The sequence below is a fragment of the Poecile atricapillus genome, chromosome 1 (assembly GCF_030490865.1).
Source record: "Poecile atricapillus isolate bPoeAtr1 chromosome 1, bPoeAtr1.hap1, whole genome shotgun sequence".
NCBI lineage: Eukaryota > Metazoa > Chordata > Aves > Passeriformes > Paridae > Poecile > Poecile atricapillus.
The window spans coordinates 81,775,129-81,791,122 of NC_081249.1; the positions used below are offsets into that span (position 1 = coordinate 81,775,129).

The following is a 15,994-nucleotide window of genomic DNA, read 5'->3' on the forward strand; positions in this document are numbered from 1 at the left end:
TTTTTCTGCAGCTCGCAAATCAAAATAAGTATGGATAAATGAAGGCAAACATCCCCGTGGTGGCCTGTTTGAGACCTGCCTGCATCAAGTCTTTGAGAAGTGTGTTGTTTACCACTGGCACATTCACTGAGGCAAACTACAGCTGTGTTTTCCCTTTTACAAAGGTACTCTCCAGCACACTTTTTTTTATGTCAACATCTTCTCTTGTCCTTTAAAAAAAACCCAAACCATTTGGGTCTTTGTTTTTACAGAAAAAAAAAACTTGAAGATGGAATATTTGAAATTCTTATGAAGTAAATGTGAAAGAGAAACTCTTATTTTGTAAATCTGCCTATGTTGCATGAGCCAATCCACATTTTTTTGATGAGTGGAGTTGCCAGCAATGCATGCCAGGCTGGTTTTGAATCTGATCTGCTTCCCTTGGGCATCTAGTGCTCCTAATTCAACAGCAAGGAAGAAAAGAGCCAGGACCACTTTTATTCTGGGAAAGGGCCAACAAAAAGCAGCACAGCTCTGCATGCAGACCTGGATATCATTGTGGAAATTAAACTAATTATTCATAGCCAAATTTCACCTGCAATGGATCAGCATTACTTGTGATTAAAGCTAATATGTTTGTTTTGCCAAGTCAAACCTGTATGTTGTGTTTTTCTTCTTAAGTATGTATTTCAGTATTTCTGTGTATCTCTGTCACAAGATAACTGAAGAGCCAATTTCCATCAGATGAAAGACTGTCCTTGGCAAATCTACTGTGTTATAAAATACAAAATAGCAGTCTATTCAATAGCAACTTAGGCCCTTTTTTTTGTTTAAAAATTCAGCTACCTAGAAAATCTTCAAATCTAAATCAGGAGAGAAATGATCACTTGCATTCATTAGGACCATGTGTGCCAACGTTTCTTTTAATATATTACTTTAATCTGAATTGTAGTTCCTAGCATCTCACTGAGTAGGTTTACTGTGTTCCAGTCCAGTGGCTCACGTGCCAGCTCTGATGGAGCTGTGCATCCCAACTGTTTTTCCTGAATATATTTTCTTTGCAGTAATAAGGTGATTTTTGGTTCTTAAACCAATGAAAGCTGCAGAAAGAGATAATAATGTTATAAACTGAACCCATATTAGTGACAGCAAAAGGGATAAGGGGGAGAGAAAAGAATGGGAAGTCATAAAAATGTGTAGGGATCAGAAATCCTGCTCATGGTGTATTACTGTTCACTCCAGAGTACAGAAGTAACCCAAACTGTTCCATACCCAGTGCTCTCATCTCCTCATCTCTCTTCCACAGAGCTTGATTCCTCCAGCCATTCCCAAAGATATTCTCAATCTTTTTGAGACTGGGTCCCCATCACAGCCAAGACCAAGAATAGACCATTCATTCTTGTTATTCACCTGCCTTAATTTTGATTTTGATTTCCTCCCATCTACTCCATATTTTCTGTGACATTCCCATTACTCATGGCCCAGTGCATAACTCTTATTACTGCTGACACTTCTGGGTTGCTTCAATTCTGTTTGCCAGAAAAGATTGTTCCCTAAATGTTGTAGGGAACATGATAGAATTGGTTATATACAAAATATATAATCATATAAAAAAATTCAAATGGAATTTATACAACATTCTCCATTTTTTCTTGTTAAATATAAGGCAATTCTTCACTCATTAAAGAAGAATTATCATTTGCATATATCTGATGAAGGTCCTCAGAACTCTGCTATTTGCAACCATGGATCTCAGTTCATCAAGACATCTTGTAAAAAAGAAGCCAAAAGAAAGATTTGGAAGTTGCTGAAATATAGAATAACCCACCTCTTAAACCAATATGGCTTAATTTTCAGGTCTGTTGTCTAAATAGAACACCTTTCAGCTAGATCATTGATCAATGAAATGAGCTACTGCAGGCAATGAAAACAACAGAAAATTTTTGAAGGGATATATAGACAATATTCTATGGTTCGTATTTCCTTTCTATTAAACCCTTTTCTCACACCCTAACTGTTTGTGACTAAATAAAGACAGCAAACCATAACTCTGATTCTTCTTGATTATTGGGTTGTGTTCTTGATTGTTGGGTTGTAACCTGTTTGGGTTGGTCGCTTCCATTTTAGATACCTGTGGTATCCTGGTTTTACAGAAAGGAAGGGTTTGTTTGACACACAATCAGCCTGTGTTTCTTCCTCTGCCAAGGATTCATATGGACACCTCAGAGCAGCTCTAACACCTTCGAGGACCTCTGCATTTTTGCCCAGCACCAGCGCAGCTTGGGGAAGGACACAGCAGCAATTCCCACCAAATCCACCACTACCAGCCTGCAGCTCTGGCTGCAGCTTCCATTCTTTCCTCCACTGGGAAAGTAGTTTAACATGAATCAACCAGAGGAGGAACAGAAACAAGCTGGTGGCTAGGGTACTATCCTGGGCATCAGGAGTCATGGGCACTACTCCCTTTACCTGGGATTTGCTTCTGTATTTGCCAGTAACCTTCAGAAAAGAAGCAATAGCTGGGAGCAGACCAGGACCTGTGCCTGCTCCCAGAAAAATACGGGCCTGATTAATTGTTAGTATTTTTATACATCTTGTGACAGTGTTGAGCATCACAAAGGTTGGAGGAAAAATGGGGGGAAGTTAGAAAAACAACTTGGTGATCAGTGCTGAATAGCCTCGGTGGTCTACAGGGAAATCTAACCTTTTAATCCTTTTTTGTAAGACAAAAAATTTAACACTTCCTTTACCTCTAACAATCTGTCCTTAGGAAAAAGGCCTCAGCAAAGGAGCTCCATCAACAAAAAAGTCCCGGGAAGGCATCCACCAGAGGGAGTTCCATGAATGCATCAAACCCAACCGGAGCTATAAATGATTATACAGCGGCTGAGAGGAGCCGCCTGTGCTCCCCGGGACAGACAAGCTGCTCCCCGCAGCTGCTGGGCAGGAGCCTGGGCTGAATTCAGCAAAGTACTGACCCAAATCTGCATAATCTTAAGTGAATACTCAGTGAACTCTAAGGAATTGCTCTGTGCCTGGCATTAAGCGAGTGTTTTATTAGAGCAGGGTCAAAATACTCAGTGCTTTGCAGGATCATATGAGGAAAAGAAAAGACTCTGTTTACACCTCGGCTTTTATTTTTCCCTCACTGGTTCACTTGTTAGAAAGAAAGCTAAGCCAGGGCCAGCCTGGTTTCTGGGAGGCCCAGGGAGGAAGCTTTGGAAGCAAACCCAACTGCTTCCACTCAGGAAGAGTTTTTGATGAGGCTGCCTCTGACACGCAGCAACAGCAGCTGCTCTGGATGGATCCTGGCCCCTCTGCCAAAGAGAAAAACAACAACATGATGACACCTCTCTATCTGGAATACAGGATAATTCTCTGGTTCAATATGAAGTCTTCTTCTGAGACCTTTTCGTCTAATTTATGCTAAAACTATTTTCAGCAGAGGGAAACAGTGTGTACTATTTCTTTACCAAAAAAAAAAAGAAATCAAATTCTTGCCTCCCTCTGCCCCAGAAAGCAGGCAAAGGATCACAGTGCTAACAAGCCATTGTGGAAATATCCCAGTTTAAAAATACCATTTTAGACCTTTTGATTTTTTCCTTTTAATTGCTTCTCCTGGGTGTCCTGGAGTCTTGAACAGTTCCTAAAAGAAATTTAGGAAAAAGCACTTCACCCTGCTGGAGATCTCAGTCCAAATTCTGCTTTATATTGGATAAAAGAGCACAAGGAGCTAATCCCAGCTATGTGCTTTGACACAATTTCTGACTAAAGGCTCACAGAAGCTGTGAGAAGACATTAAATGAAGGTGATTCCTGCCTTGATGAGATTATTTTCCAATAAGAGCCGGGGGGGAAAGACATTGCAATATTAGAAAAGGACAAGGCTGTTGTTCCTGTGACCACAAGGAGATGCAGAGAGGGTTTTGCCTTAGGACATTCCTGAGCTGGAATTCCAGACCCAAAAGCAGACGGCCCCCAGCCCAGGGCACAGTCCTTTGTCACCTCTACCCTCTCTGTAAACCAGGCATCTTAATACCCCCACTTTTCACAGGAATGCTAAATAAAATGCCTTGAAGATGAAGTGCCTGTCTTGCTGTCACGCTGCCAATTCTCCTGCACTGTGTGGATTCATATGGTAACAGGAGCCAAGGTCAGGGAAGCATTAGTCAGTCTGAATTTGGCAAACGGGGGTGTCAGTGTCTGATAGCCCTCGCTTGCAGATTAGATTAGCATGAAATGCCCTGCCTAGGTTATCCTTGAAAATCACTTCAGCTACTGCAGGAAGTGGCTGCTCAGTTCATTAGCAGGGGTGAAAGCAGGACAGTTACTTTCGACATATATTTGTTTTGCTAGCTTTGACTTTTTGTGCTGTCAGTGCTGGTTTAGGCCTATCTGAGAAATGTAAATATCCCCAGTTTTTTTATGGGGTACTTCTGATCTGTTCATATCCCAGGAGGTGTCCACGGCCAAGCTGGATGGGACCCTGAGCACTGGTCTAGTGAAAGGTGACACTGGCCACAGCCGGGGGCTGGAAGGAGATGATCTCCAAGGTACCCTTCCAACCCCAACCATTGTGGGATTCTATGATATCTAAGGTATTGCTCTTGCATCCCATTCCTCTTTTCATTTCTTTCAAGCATATCCCAGGGGTGTCTGCTGCCAGGCCATTCCCAGCAGTGGTTTCCTCACCTTGGAGGTCTTCATAGCCCTCCATAGTGTGAGTGTGCAGATTTTGGTGCAATGAATTACTGCAGGGAGAACATGATTTAGCAGCCACTGAGCCTGTACGGGGGGCAGAGCAGTGCAGACACAACCTCGGCATCAGTGTAATTGCTTCACTGAGAAACCCTGCCATAAATAAGGCTGATGAGCTTCTGTGCAATGTCCTCTGGCCAGCACGCTCCCAGTTCTGGAGCCAGCTAACTTGGCCCCATCTGTCGGGCACCCTGCTCCACTGATCTGTGCAAGAACAGGCTACTGAAAAGTTCATCCTGCACTGTTGGGCTGGAGAAAACATCTGGGATGACAGCAGGTAGCCTCAGTCCTGTGACAGGAGATGAGCATGTCAGGTTTATGAGGCTTGTTTTAATCATATCAAAAGGACCTCCTGCAAATCTAATGTATTTATTTTAAAAATATTTTTGTAATAAAAAGACAAACACTAAAAATTAAAATGTCAAGTGGTTCTCAATGCTGTCTGCCAGTCACCTTTAGTCTGCTGTCACTTGTAGTCTAGGTGAAAGGCGAGTCTTTTGAAGCACTACTACTGTTAGTAGAAATCTAAATATTAGCCCTCCCTCTCCATGTCTCCATCAGATAAGACACCAGGTTTTCTGTTAGCAGCCTTGAAGGTCGTAGTTCTTGATGCCAGCCACTCTCCAGCAGGAGTCTGGGACACAAAGAGGTGGGGAGAGAATATGGATCCAAGCCACTTTTCTTCTTTCCTGCCCTCTTGCATAAAGTATTGCAAATAATTGAGTACTCGAATTGGAGTGAAGGTGAGGACCACTCTTTCTTGGAGTGACACGGTGCTCCAGCCCTGATGCCTTCTTAGTCTTTACCTCCTCCTCCTCCTCCCAGTGCATGCACTCACTCTTAGGGCAGGTGTGCCCCAATCTGCAACAGTGGAAAAGCACAAAGCAGAATATCAAGACTGGACCAGTGTCAGCATTAACAGTATTGGGAAATAATGCCATTAAGTCCAGTCTAGAGCATTTTTCATGCGGTTCTGTGGGATTCTGACAATAACTGTATGTTTTATAGCAGTTCCTTTTGCTCTACACACCCTAACCCTCACTCAGTAAATTGCATATGGTACAAGAGTGCAAAACAATCATCCCAAAACAGAGATATCTTTCAGCTCCACAGTCATTCTGACAGAGATCTGTGTTGCTCTATACAGGCAAATCAGCTTCCAAGAAGCAACATGTTTCTAGAGGGACAATGTTAGCAAAATCGAAGCGTGTGTGAGGAAAAGTCAAGACAAGGCTGGGAAGGCATTCAGCTGTCAGTAAACACTCCCTCCCCCTTATCCCTCATCATTCCCTTGTCCCCTGTATCACTGAAAAACAAAAATCCTGATGAAGCCACAAATGACATAAGGAATATTTAATTTTTAGGAGTGAAATCAGTGTGGGATAGCACTGGGCTGTATTAAAGCCATGAAAAGTCAAAGCAGCTTGTGCAGAAGCCAGGACAGCCACAACACTGCTGAAGGCTGCCATGGAAGCAGGGCCAGGAGTCACATGGAGATGAGTCTTTGAAAAGAGTCGTTTCTAATATAATCAAAGTCAAAATACAATCCAGGATGAGATTCCTGTAAATAAAAGAAAATTTATTAGTTCCACATGGCATCATAACACAAAGTTTAAAAAAAACCTTAAAGCCAGCATTCTGAAGAACATAACCAAACCTTTGGGCCTGTCTTATGGAATGATGTACAGAGAGCCTCGCTGGATGTGGTTATTCCCCTAAACACTCCCTATGAGAAAAAAGGGAAGGGAAGGGAAGTCCTAAGAGAAGGGTTTCCAGCCTGCCTTCTCCATACATCTGATATATTCTGGTCTCTATGCATTTCAACGTTTGAGACCAAGCGAATCTTTTTTTTCTGCCCAGTGAATTCTGATTGTTTGAAACCTGAATAAATCACAAAATTCCGTCTGAAAAGTCAGCTGTCCTTTGCACAGTTACTGGCAGGAATAAGTCAGAGTTATCTATGCCTTGATCATGTCTGAAGCACAGGAACCACTTTCATAAAAAGTCAAGGATAGTTTCACTAAACCCAATAGAATGACTTAGTGGGTTCAGGATTTCACCCCAAACCGTTCTCCTGCAGTCTACAAACTGAACCTGGATCTGAAAATTGTGTTTAACTTTCTCTCACTTTTCCATCACCAATAATGTTTGTACTCACCAAAAGAATGTGTTTATAATGCATATACCAGAGACTTGCTTCTGCCCATGTTGTTCCTGCAGTGCTCTCAAGGAGAGAAGAAGCAGGGCAAGTCTATTTTAGTCAACCAAGTCAGTTGGTGAGGTCCTGTGTACTCACAGGAATTCAGTTTGTTGTATAAGCAAGGGCCAGTCACATTTACATGTTTTCATAGTCACTTAATAGCAACCATATGCAAAATCCCCACGTTTTGCGTGCTTTCAGTTGAACAAAACTCCACCTCAATCCTAATCTTCATCCTGCTCTCATTTAGACTTCCTAGTTTTAGCTGACATCTTGGGCTCAAAAGAATAGTAGCTACACATATGTAACAGTAAATGTTTGCTCAGTGCTGTCTGTGTGATCACCTGGCTCAGCACCCCTAATTCTCCCAAATATTGTGAGAATTTTCCATTTTCCTTTCCATTTCCATTTTTTTTCCCATTTTTCTTTATTTCCATTTCCATTTCCATTCTCCTTTCTCATTTTCAAAGTGGTTGTTTCTTCTCTGCCTTGCTTTGGTCTGTGTGTGATAAATTCATTTATGAACTGGGATGTGGGTTTTCGCTGATGCTTCTTTTCTTTCCACAGCTGGGACTGCAGTGTCTCTTCCAGCACCAGGATATAACCTATTCAAACATTCTTCAGAAACTTTGCAGGCTATGGTTTTTAGTTTTATTGCTTCTGTTGCTGTGTGTGGAAGTTGACTTCTCAGAGAGTAAGAGTAGCAAAACTAACTGGAAACATTTAATATTTTCTCAGGAATGTAAGGACTTCTCTATTGGCATAAAACAAAAATCTTTATTGGCTGTGGCCTCTTCTAAGACTGTCATGCCCTTTCTGAGGGGCTTCCTCTGCTTTCTGGGGTGCCTTAGGGCACCATGAGGGAGCAGCGCTGCAGCAGGGTCCCAGCACTGCAGTGGTCCCATCATTTTTCTTCAGCTGGGAGGTGACAGCTGAAACTATGGCTTCTGCCTGAGCTTGTCTGGGAAATACTCCTGGTTGCACCTCACCTTCATATCAGTGAGACAGTGTTTGAGACAGCAAGTCCAGAGTCAATGAGCATTGACATGCTTTAACAAGCACCTCTGAGCAACACTGCAAATCACTTTGCAAGCAACAATGGCTTGGATGATTTCAAGCAAGGCTAAAATGGTGCTGGTCTAAAAGGTGAAATGTTTTAGAGAGCTCACTTGGACACTGACCTCCCATCAAACCATAGCACCTGCTATTTCCACGCTGAAAATCTTGAAGTCCTCAGAACTCGCAGGACAGCAGTGTCTAAAAGCATCTGATTTCATCTTTAAATTAGATGTTAGTCGTAAATGCCTTACTCAGAGGGTGGTGAGGCACTGGAATGTGTAGCCCAGAGAAAGAGTGGATGTCCCAGTCCTGGCAATGTTCAAGGCCAGGTTGGATGGGGATTTCAGCAACCTGGTCTAGTGGAAGGTGTCCCTGCCCATGGCAGGGGGTGGAGGCTAGATGATTTTTTTATGGTTCTGTAGCTTCAGGCAAGCTAAGAAATTCCCTTATTTCCCCGTGGATGAGGATCTCAGTGTTCCATACCTCCTACTGACTCACTGTGATTCAGTGTTTGAATCTGAATATAAAGGCAGTACAAGTCCAACTCAGCTTGTTTTCTCCAGGCGTCAGGTCTCCATAAGCACAGAAGCTCCCAGGGAGCGTCTAGTACCAGTGGTCATGCCCATTTTTGTTTCCTGAGATATTGGTGCTACTTTGGGAATAACAAAAAGTCAGGATAAAGCTTAAGACAAAAAACTAAGCATTTTTTTCTCTTGATTGGAGCCTGGCTATTAGAGACTTTTGGACAAATTGATTCCCTGAGCACCTTTAGGAAATTAGGCAAACCCTTCCTGTCCAGATCAGTTCTCTCAAAAGGTGACTCAGCCCCCATCACTGCAAACAATTGTTTTTGTCTCAGCTGCAAGGTCATGTCTGGATTAAAATATTTTCAGTTTACCCATCTGAAGGCAAATGAGAAAGGCTTTTTATTTTCCTTCAAAACACTCACCGTTTGCACAGATCTAAATAGTCTTTCCTCTGGAACAATGCCACATACTGAACTTCCAAAGGAAAGCTAAAACCAGCCACTAGAAAAAAAAACCCTGAACTTCCCTGAAAACTAGGAAGTTAAAAATGCCATTAAATATGGAAAGCAAGGGCTTTTAAGTTGCTATTATTTGCAAAGCTTTGTATTATAATTGTCACTCTTAGGGTGGCACCTATACAGAATAATTCAGATTAGCATTCCCCTGAGATAAGCACTGTTCAAAGTCCTTATAGTAGGAGGCAATCCCCGTAACAGCAAGGAGATTAATGTTGAAGAGAGTGAAGTATTTCATAGGTGAATGTCCTGCCCAGAAAAGCTGGACAAAAAGCCTTATTTTCACACTCCATTTTCTTCCAGCAAAGGACAAAATTGGCCTGCATGGTGCAATAGACTAATGACTTCCAGCCTTCAGACCAGGTCACTCTCTGTGGATAAATCTGCCTGGGAGACCTTGAGCAGACGAGAACTCCCTTGCCAGGGCTCAGGGCAGGTGAGATGGGAGCCAGCTTTGAGCCAAAGGCTGCATGACCAGGTTATGATAGCGCTGAGGTGGTGTCCCTCTGCCTGCCTGGTGTAACCTAGAGGGACAAGTAAAGAGCAGGAGGAAAGATAATTCCACCGTTTGAAATTATTGAGTGAGTGTCTAAATGACATCTCTGAGGTCACTTACAGACACTGACTTGAATGGCAACAGGGCACAGGAGTGAAAAGCAACAAGCAAATCTTATTTTCTGGAATATGAACAACCCAATATTGTCTGACACGGGTTTAGAAAATATTTTGTACAGATGAAACATTCATCTCCTTTTCTTTCTGACTCTGCCAGCTCCAGCTTTACCAAGCTGCATTTTTCTTCATGAATTTCTTTAAGATTTTCTCTATTCCACCCGAGCCGGGGGTGAAGTGTTGTACACCAGCAGGGAAGGTGAGTGCACACAGAAGGAATGTGAGTGCTGGAGGAAGCCAGGCTGCCAAACAGCATCTGTGTCTACTGCTGAAGGCTATGCTGACACACCAGGTTATTTCTGCTCTGATATTACCCGGGTGTCTAATTAAAGACAAGGTTAGAGACACAGCCTGAGATTTAAAGTTGTGAATACTTACAAGCAGAGATTTCAGATTTTGCTTTGGTGCTTAAAAGGTCAGAGGCTTTATAGCTCCTGCCAGTCTCCAGTGAGATGCATCTCAAACACCCTCTCAGGTAGCACAAGCCTAGTTTTAGGACACCAGGACAGCAGAGAAGTATTCCCCTGAAGGGCTAATCAGAAAAGTTTGATGCAATGAGAAACCTAGTAAGATTTTTCAGACTCAAAAATGCTTGGTAAAAATATTGAGGGGTTTTTTTTTGATATAGCAAATTAAGCAGTTTCTTATTGCAACTAAGTCACTGTATCAGTTAACACATAAAGTGTAGGGATAAATAATATTTTTCCATTAGGTTTTATTTGGAAATTGAAAGAAGTACAAAACCATATTTTAAATTCAGCCTCTTATCCTTGCCAAAGAGCATGAGTCACACATTATGGTATTCATAGAGAAGCCAGTGAAGCTTGGAGAAATATTTTGGTATTAGGTTTCTATTCCATATCTAGAACCAGACAAACCTAACTGAGGGTGAAATCTGAGAATAACAACAGTGGTCAAGATTTTTGAACTCAGGTGCCTAGAATGTAATTTTGTTCTGGGAGGCTCTGGTAAAAAATAATGTCATTAATCAGACATGTACAAAATTTCCTACCATTTAACAGGCATTGGAGGTGTGCACTGCAAAGGAAACTGGGGTGGGGTTCAAGCACCACTTGTAGGCATCTGCATGTGAACTAGGGACTATTCTGTCATTACAGTAAATATGGATGGTGCCTCCAATAAAGTTGTAGTGAATAGTCTGGAAATTACTCAGCTGACTAGCTACCAGGTGACTCAGGATACACCAAATTATACTGAAAGCTCCATGGTGTGTATTACCTAGATTTCTATTGAGTATGAAAGGAATACAGACACTTAGGCCTCACATACACACTGGCACTCACATGTTTTAGCATGCAACTGAATCCCACACCAGATGTTAAAATATGGGCCATCTATGTAACCATACTCAAGATGTCTAAACCAGTTGTGGTTCAGTAGCCACAACTCCATACAGAGGTTACTCCTCAGTGCACACCATGCACATCTGTTTCTTCACAGCAAGGGAGCTGAGGTCCTCTGAACCAAACCCGAAATAAGCACCCTGGCGCAAACCAAAATGACAGAAGTCTCTGCCCATATGGACAGCACACAACCCATCCTCAAGCTGCAAGATTTACCTTACCATGCCTTGTATCTGCAGGTAAAAGGCTTGAAACCCAAGCGTGAATGTCAGCCAGGGGAATATGGAGTCAGGACTAACACTGACAGCCTGGATTCTCTAATTTGTATTGACCTGATGAGATAGGAATTGAGATTCCTGACCAAAACTATTTTGTATCATGCCATTTCCATGAAAGCCAGTCTCGGAAACCAAACATACAAAACTTGTCTCCTACCTTCCTTGTAGACTCCCCTGGCCCATCTTAGAATTGACCTGAGCTTCCAAATATTTTTAAGAATTCTTCAGGTTTTGTTTCTTTTTTCCTTTCTTTCTCCTTGATTTCTATTTCTAAATTTTCACAAGCTATTTTCCATAGAAAAATGTATCATAAGTCTGGCCACGTGCTCTTGTTACATGGAGCTTTAAATCTCTGCAGGGTGACACTGGAAGTCAAGGGCTTATGTTCACAAAGCTCCCTGCCATATCTAATCTATATAACAAAGGACAGGAAGAGAAGGAAAATCAGCCCCAAAGTTCTCAGAGTGAAACATCTGAAAGGGTGAGGAATGCTGACAGAGGGTGAGGTGCCTGCTGCAGCCCAGCAAGAGGCTGAGCGATGTTGTGAGCGTGACACTTAAGCAAGGCTGTCCTGGTAGCTGAAAACAGCCAGAGCACTCGGTGCCACCATCGCTGCAAAGGACACCAAACAGTCAGACAAGGGTGTTCAACAGAGCACAGCCAGGCAAGGTCCTGAAAAATGAAAGATTACAGTATTGGGGGGAGCAACTGGTGGTCAGGTCTCCTCAGCTCTGCTTTTTGTATTGCCATTCCTGGGGCCCAGCTTCCTTAGGAGCCAGGGCTGGAGAGCCGAGTGCCAGGCTCTGCTTTCCTCTCATGCAGCCCAGCCTCCCCGACCTCATGTGATCCCACAGGGGTGATTTGCTGAGGCACAGGCTGAAGCCTGGAGATGTTTCCTGGGAAGAGATGGGCCTCACCATATGTACAGGGGACTTTGACAACCCTGCCCCCCCAGACTGAGCCTGAGAAAGCAACAAGCAAGCTGATGACAAAGGGTCGCATTGCCATGTAAGGCAGTTGGAACTAATGATATAAATACACTTTGAACAAGACATCTTTATCAAGAGAGGAAGTATTAAGAACTACATTGACCAGGCAACACAGGAGAAAGGAGGATAAAGAGGGACTGAGATAAGGTTAATGAAGAATGACAAATAGAGCCAAGTGGCTTTTTCCTGTTAAAAAAAAACCCCGTTCCTTCTACTTATCGAGCTCAAGGATAGAGAGGGGGCTTTCCTGAGCCAAAGACCCCAGCAGAAAAGGGAACTGGTGCTCTAGAAACCCAAACCCTCTCCTTTACAAATATGGGGTGCAGCTCCAATCCAGCCACAAGTCAGCCTGTTCCTCATGGGAAGCCAAAGGGGAGCACATGGCTCATTCCCATAAGGCAGAGCATTTCCCCTGGGGCATGGCCAGCCCTGGGCAGTCCCTGGCATGCAGGCAGTACTTTGATGACTTGAGGCATGGCTTTTGCTGCTCTCTCTGCAGCCAGGGAAAGCCAAATGCAAACATATGCACGTTAAGCCAGGAAAAAACATACTTGATTGCCCAGAGTTGTCATTTTTTTTATTCCAGAAAAGTTCCAAGAAGGATAATAAACTGAAAGAATTAATTAAAGAACAAGAATTAATCAAAAGCAAAGCAGTACCTTCTGGCTAACAGACCCTATTACACTTGCAGATAGGATTGCTTCCATCCCTCCATGGTGAGTTTTTAACTTCTAATAATTGAAGTCCCTCCAACCATTTGCAAGCAAACTTTCCTGGCTGCCACCTGGCCTGAATCTCTCCACTGATGATGGCCTTTTTTGTGGATGAAAAAGCAGCACGTTCATCAGCAGTGCTGGGAGACCAGGAAAAGCCTGTCCCAGTAACTGTCTGGCTCCAACAAAACTGAAGCCAGTGGAAAGAATCCAAATTACTTTTGAGGATGCTGGCTCAGGGCTTTTGAGATTTCAGGCCAAGATGACAAGGCTAGAAGTCACAGGAGCAGAGCAGGTGTGAAGGTCAGGGGGAGATTTACATGACAGCACCCAGTGCACAGCCCTCCTTCAGAGCAGGGTCTGCCTCCACCAGCCCCTCTCACCAATGGGTGAGCTTGTGCAAAGCAGAGCCAGGGCTCTGAGACAAGTTGATTGTCTCAATTAAAACTCAGCCCTGAGTTAACTGACCTGACCAACCTGCCCCTTCTGCCCCCATGCTGTAAGTAGCCTTGTCTCCAGTCCTGTCTCTGGCTCCATGTCCTGTTGCCCCTGAGCAGGCTGCCCGGATAGATCCCAGATCTTGCCTTGTCCAAAGGCCACTTGGTGGTCAACAGAAGTGGTCACTGCTCCTGCCACACTGATGACTGCACCCAGTGAGGAATGGCACACCCTGTACTGGGATCACCCTCCACTCCCAACCTTTCCTCCCTTGTGGAGCAGCCCCACTCCTACTGCTCCTGAGCAGTCACTTCAATACCATTCACAGCCCACACGAGGATCCCATGAGTAGCTAATGACAGCTCCTGCAGTCATCCCAAAGTGCTCTCCGTACTCCGCTTCACTGACCTTCCCAGCCTTGGCAAGTGGGCAGCTTTCCCATGAGCAAGGCAGCAGGCACAGGCCTCCTCCCTGGAAGTCAGATCGAGGCAGGCAACCTTCAAGTGCACTTCAAAGGCATCTGGTGTTCTCTGGATAAAGAGGGATTCAGTTCCCAGGCCAACCAACTCAGTACTCCATCCAATTTTAAATTTGGAAGAAAGGAGTTAAGTGAAAGAGTGGGTTTATGCACAGATATAATTAGGTTAAAAGCAGAGTGCTATGACATGGTAAATTGTATGGTATACACAAATTTTTTAAAGAACAGACAAAAAACCAGCTTCATATACACACATCCATACACTTCCATGGTTTCTTTTAGCTCATCTCAGACAAAAGGATGTGGACATTCTCATCAATCTCAGATTTAAATTTGGAAAACCTGGATATATCACTTAAGGCCTAAGGTATACAGCAATCAGGCAAGATTCTAACAGCCCATTTATAGGTCATGCTGTCAGTCTCAGCATGCTATCATTTACAAAATATATGTGTAACTCAGTCTGATACTCTCTTGGTATGATGTGCAGGTAGATCATCACCTGAAAGTGTATCTAAATAGCAAAGCATCACTAAAGAATACTTGTGTTTTGGTAAGGTGTATAAAATTTGAGAAAGGGCTAGTGGCAATCAAAAGATGGATGGGAAACTCTTAGTAGTTGTTCTTCCCATCAGGAAGACTTATGACGTCTCGAAGGAGGTGCAGAAGGACTTCCCAGCTCTTACCTCCAGGCAACAAAACACGTGGTGCTGAAAACTGGTAGTTGCTAAGAATATCTGAAAGGAAACATTCCACATGGCATCCTTTGCTTTTCCACATGGAGCCTTTTTGACCTCTAAAAGCTGGTCCTTCTCATCACTTTTATCCCACACAGACATAAATGTTCTTTGCTGCATCACTTCACGAGCTGATACGCTGAGATGCAGCTTCAAAGGAGCCTGAGCTGATCTCCATGAGCTGAGATGTACAGTGCAGGCAGGTCTGTGCCTCACTGCACAGCCACCACATCACTCGTGATAGCTCGTGATATTCGTTCCAATAACATTTCCAGCGCTCCTTTTAACAATAATTTAACTTTGTGTTTTAATAAAAAAGGCAGACGTAGGCTGCAACAGAACAATTCCCTGCGTGAAATAACTTTGAACTCCAGACAAACATGCTTTAATAGACTTCCCTCACATATCATTTAACAAGTTTTCAAATGTACAGATGCTATCCAGTTACCATCGCTTTGCTGGCAGCTGCTTCACAGACCTTTTCTACAGTAAAAACAAGCCATCAAAAAATGACAGCACAAGAAAAATATGGCCAAAGTGATAGCATTTGGTAAAATTACCATCTGCTTATTTAAAAGCAACAAGCATTTAATATCCTGCTGTCACTTTTGTTTTTCAAGCTTTTTATGGTTCTGAAATATTTGCGGGACAAAGGTCCCAGAAGTCCCAGGCGAAGGGGAGAGATCCACTGCTGCAAAAACAAACCGAGAATGAAACAGCTCATCAATGAGATTAGAAAAGAAATGTCACTCACTCCACTGTGCCACTGCAGCCAGTGTATAGAGCTGCCTCTGCCCATCCAAACCCCCTTCCTTTGGACCCATCCCTGCTTAGACAGAAGAAGGGGAACTAGCTTAAAATCCATGCAAAAAGTCTGAAGAATAGTGATTGTCTCACTTCATGCTTGTGCAAAGATTTTGCTATAAAGAGAGCAGAGGGACCCAATAGATCTGAACATGTGGAAGTGCTTCTTTGTTGACCCAAAGGTTTTAGGGAAGTTAAACCAGGCTTATTATGGAATTTCTTTTTGTATGCTGTAAATTACTAAAGAGAGGTCCCAGACTTCAAAATCTGGCCTGGATTTCAACCTCCCAAAGAGCTGAGCTGATTGATTCTGTGGTTATAGTTCAAGTGCTGTCACAGAGCCAGTTGCAAAACTGGCATGTGGTTCCAGCCTCAGATTTTGATTATTTTTGGACCAAAAGCCACATGCGTCTGGAGCTGGGATTTTATATTATGGCTCTATTAACTAACATTTTGCAAATGCTCAGCCCAGAAGGAGGGTGTA

General features: G+C 43.2%; 1 long non-coding RNA gene across 1 annotated transcript; it reads right to left on the bottom strand.

Moving 5' to 3' along the window:
* Positions 1 to 6,074: 6,074 nt before the first annotated feature.
* LOC131591955 (uncharacterized) lies at positions 6,075 to 6,971 on the bottom strand. Its single transcript, XR_009280494.1, has 2 exons — positions 6,895 to 6,971; positions 6,075 to 6,297 (listed from the first exon to the last, which is right to left on the bottom strand). It is a non-coding gene; the product is annotated as an uncharacterized LOC131591955 (long non-coding RNA).
* Between the last annotated feature and the right edge of the window lie 9,023 nt (positions 6,972 to 15,994).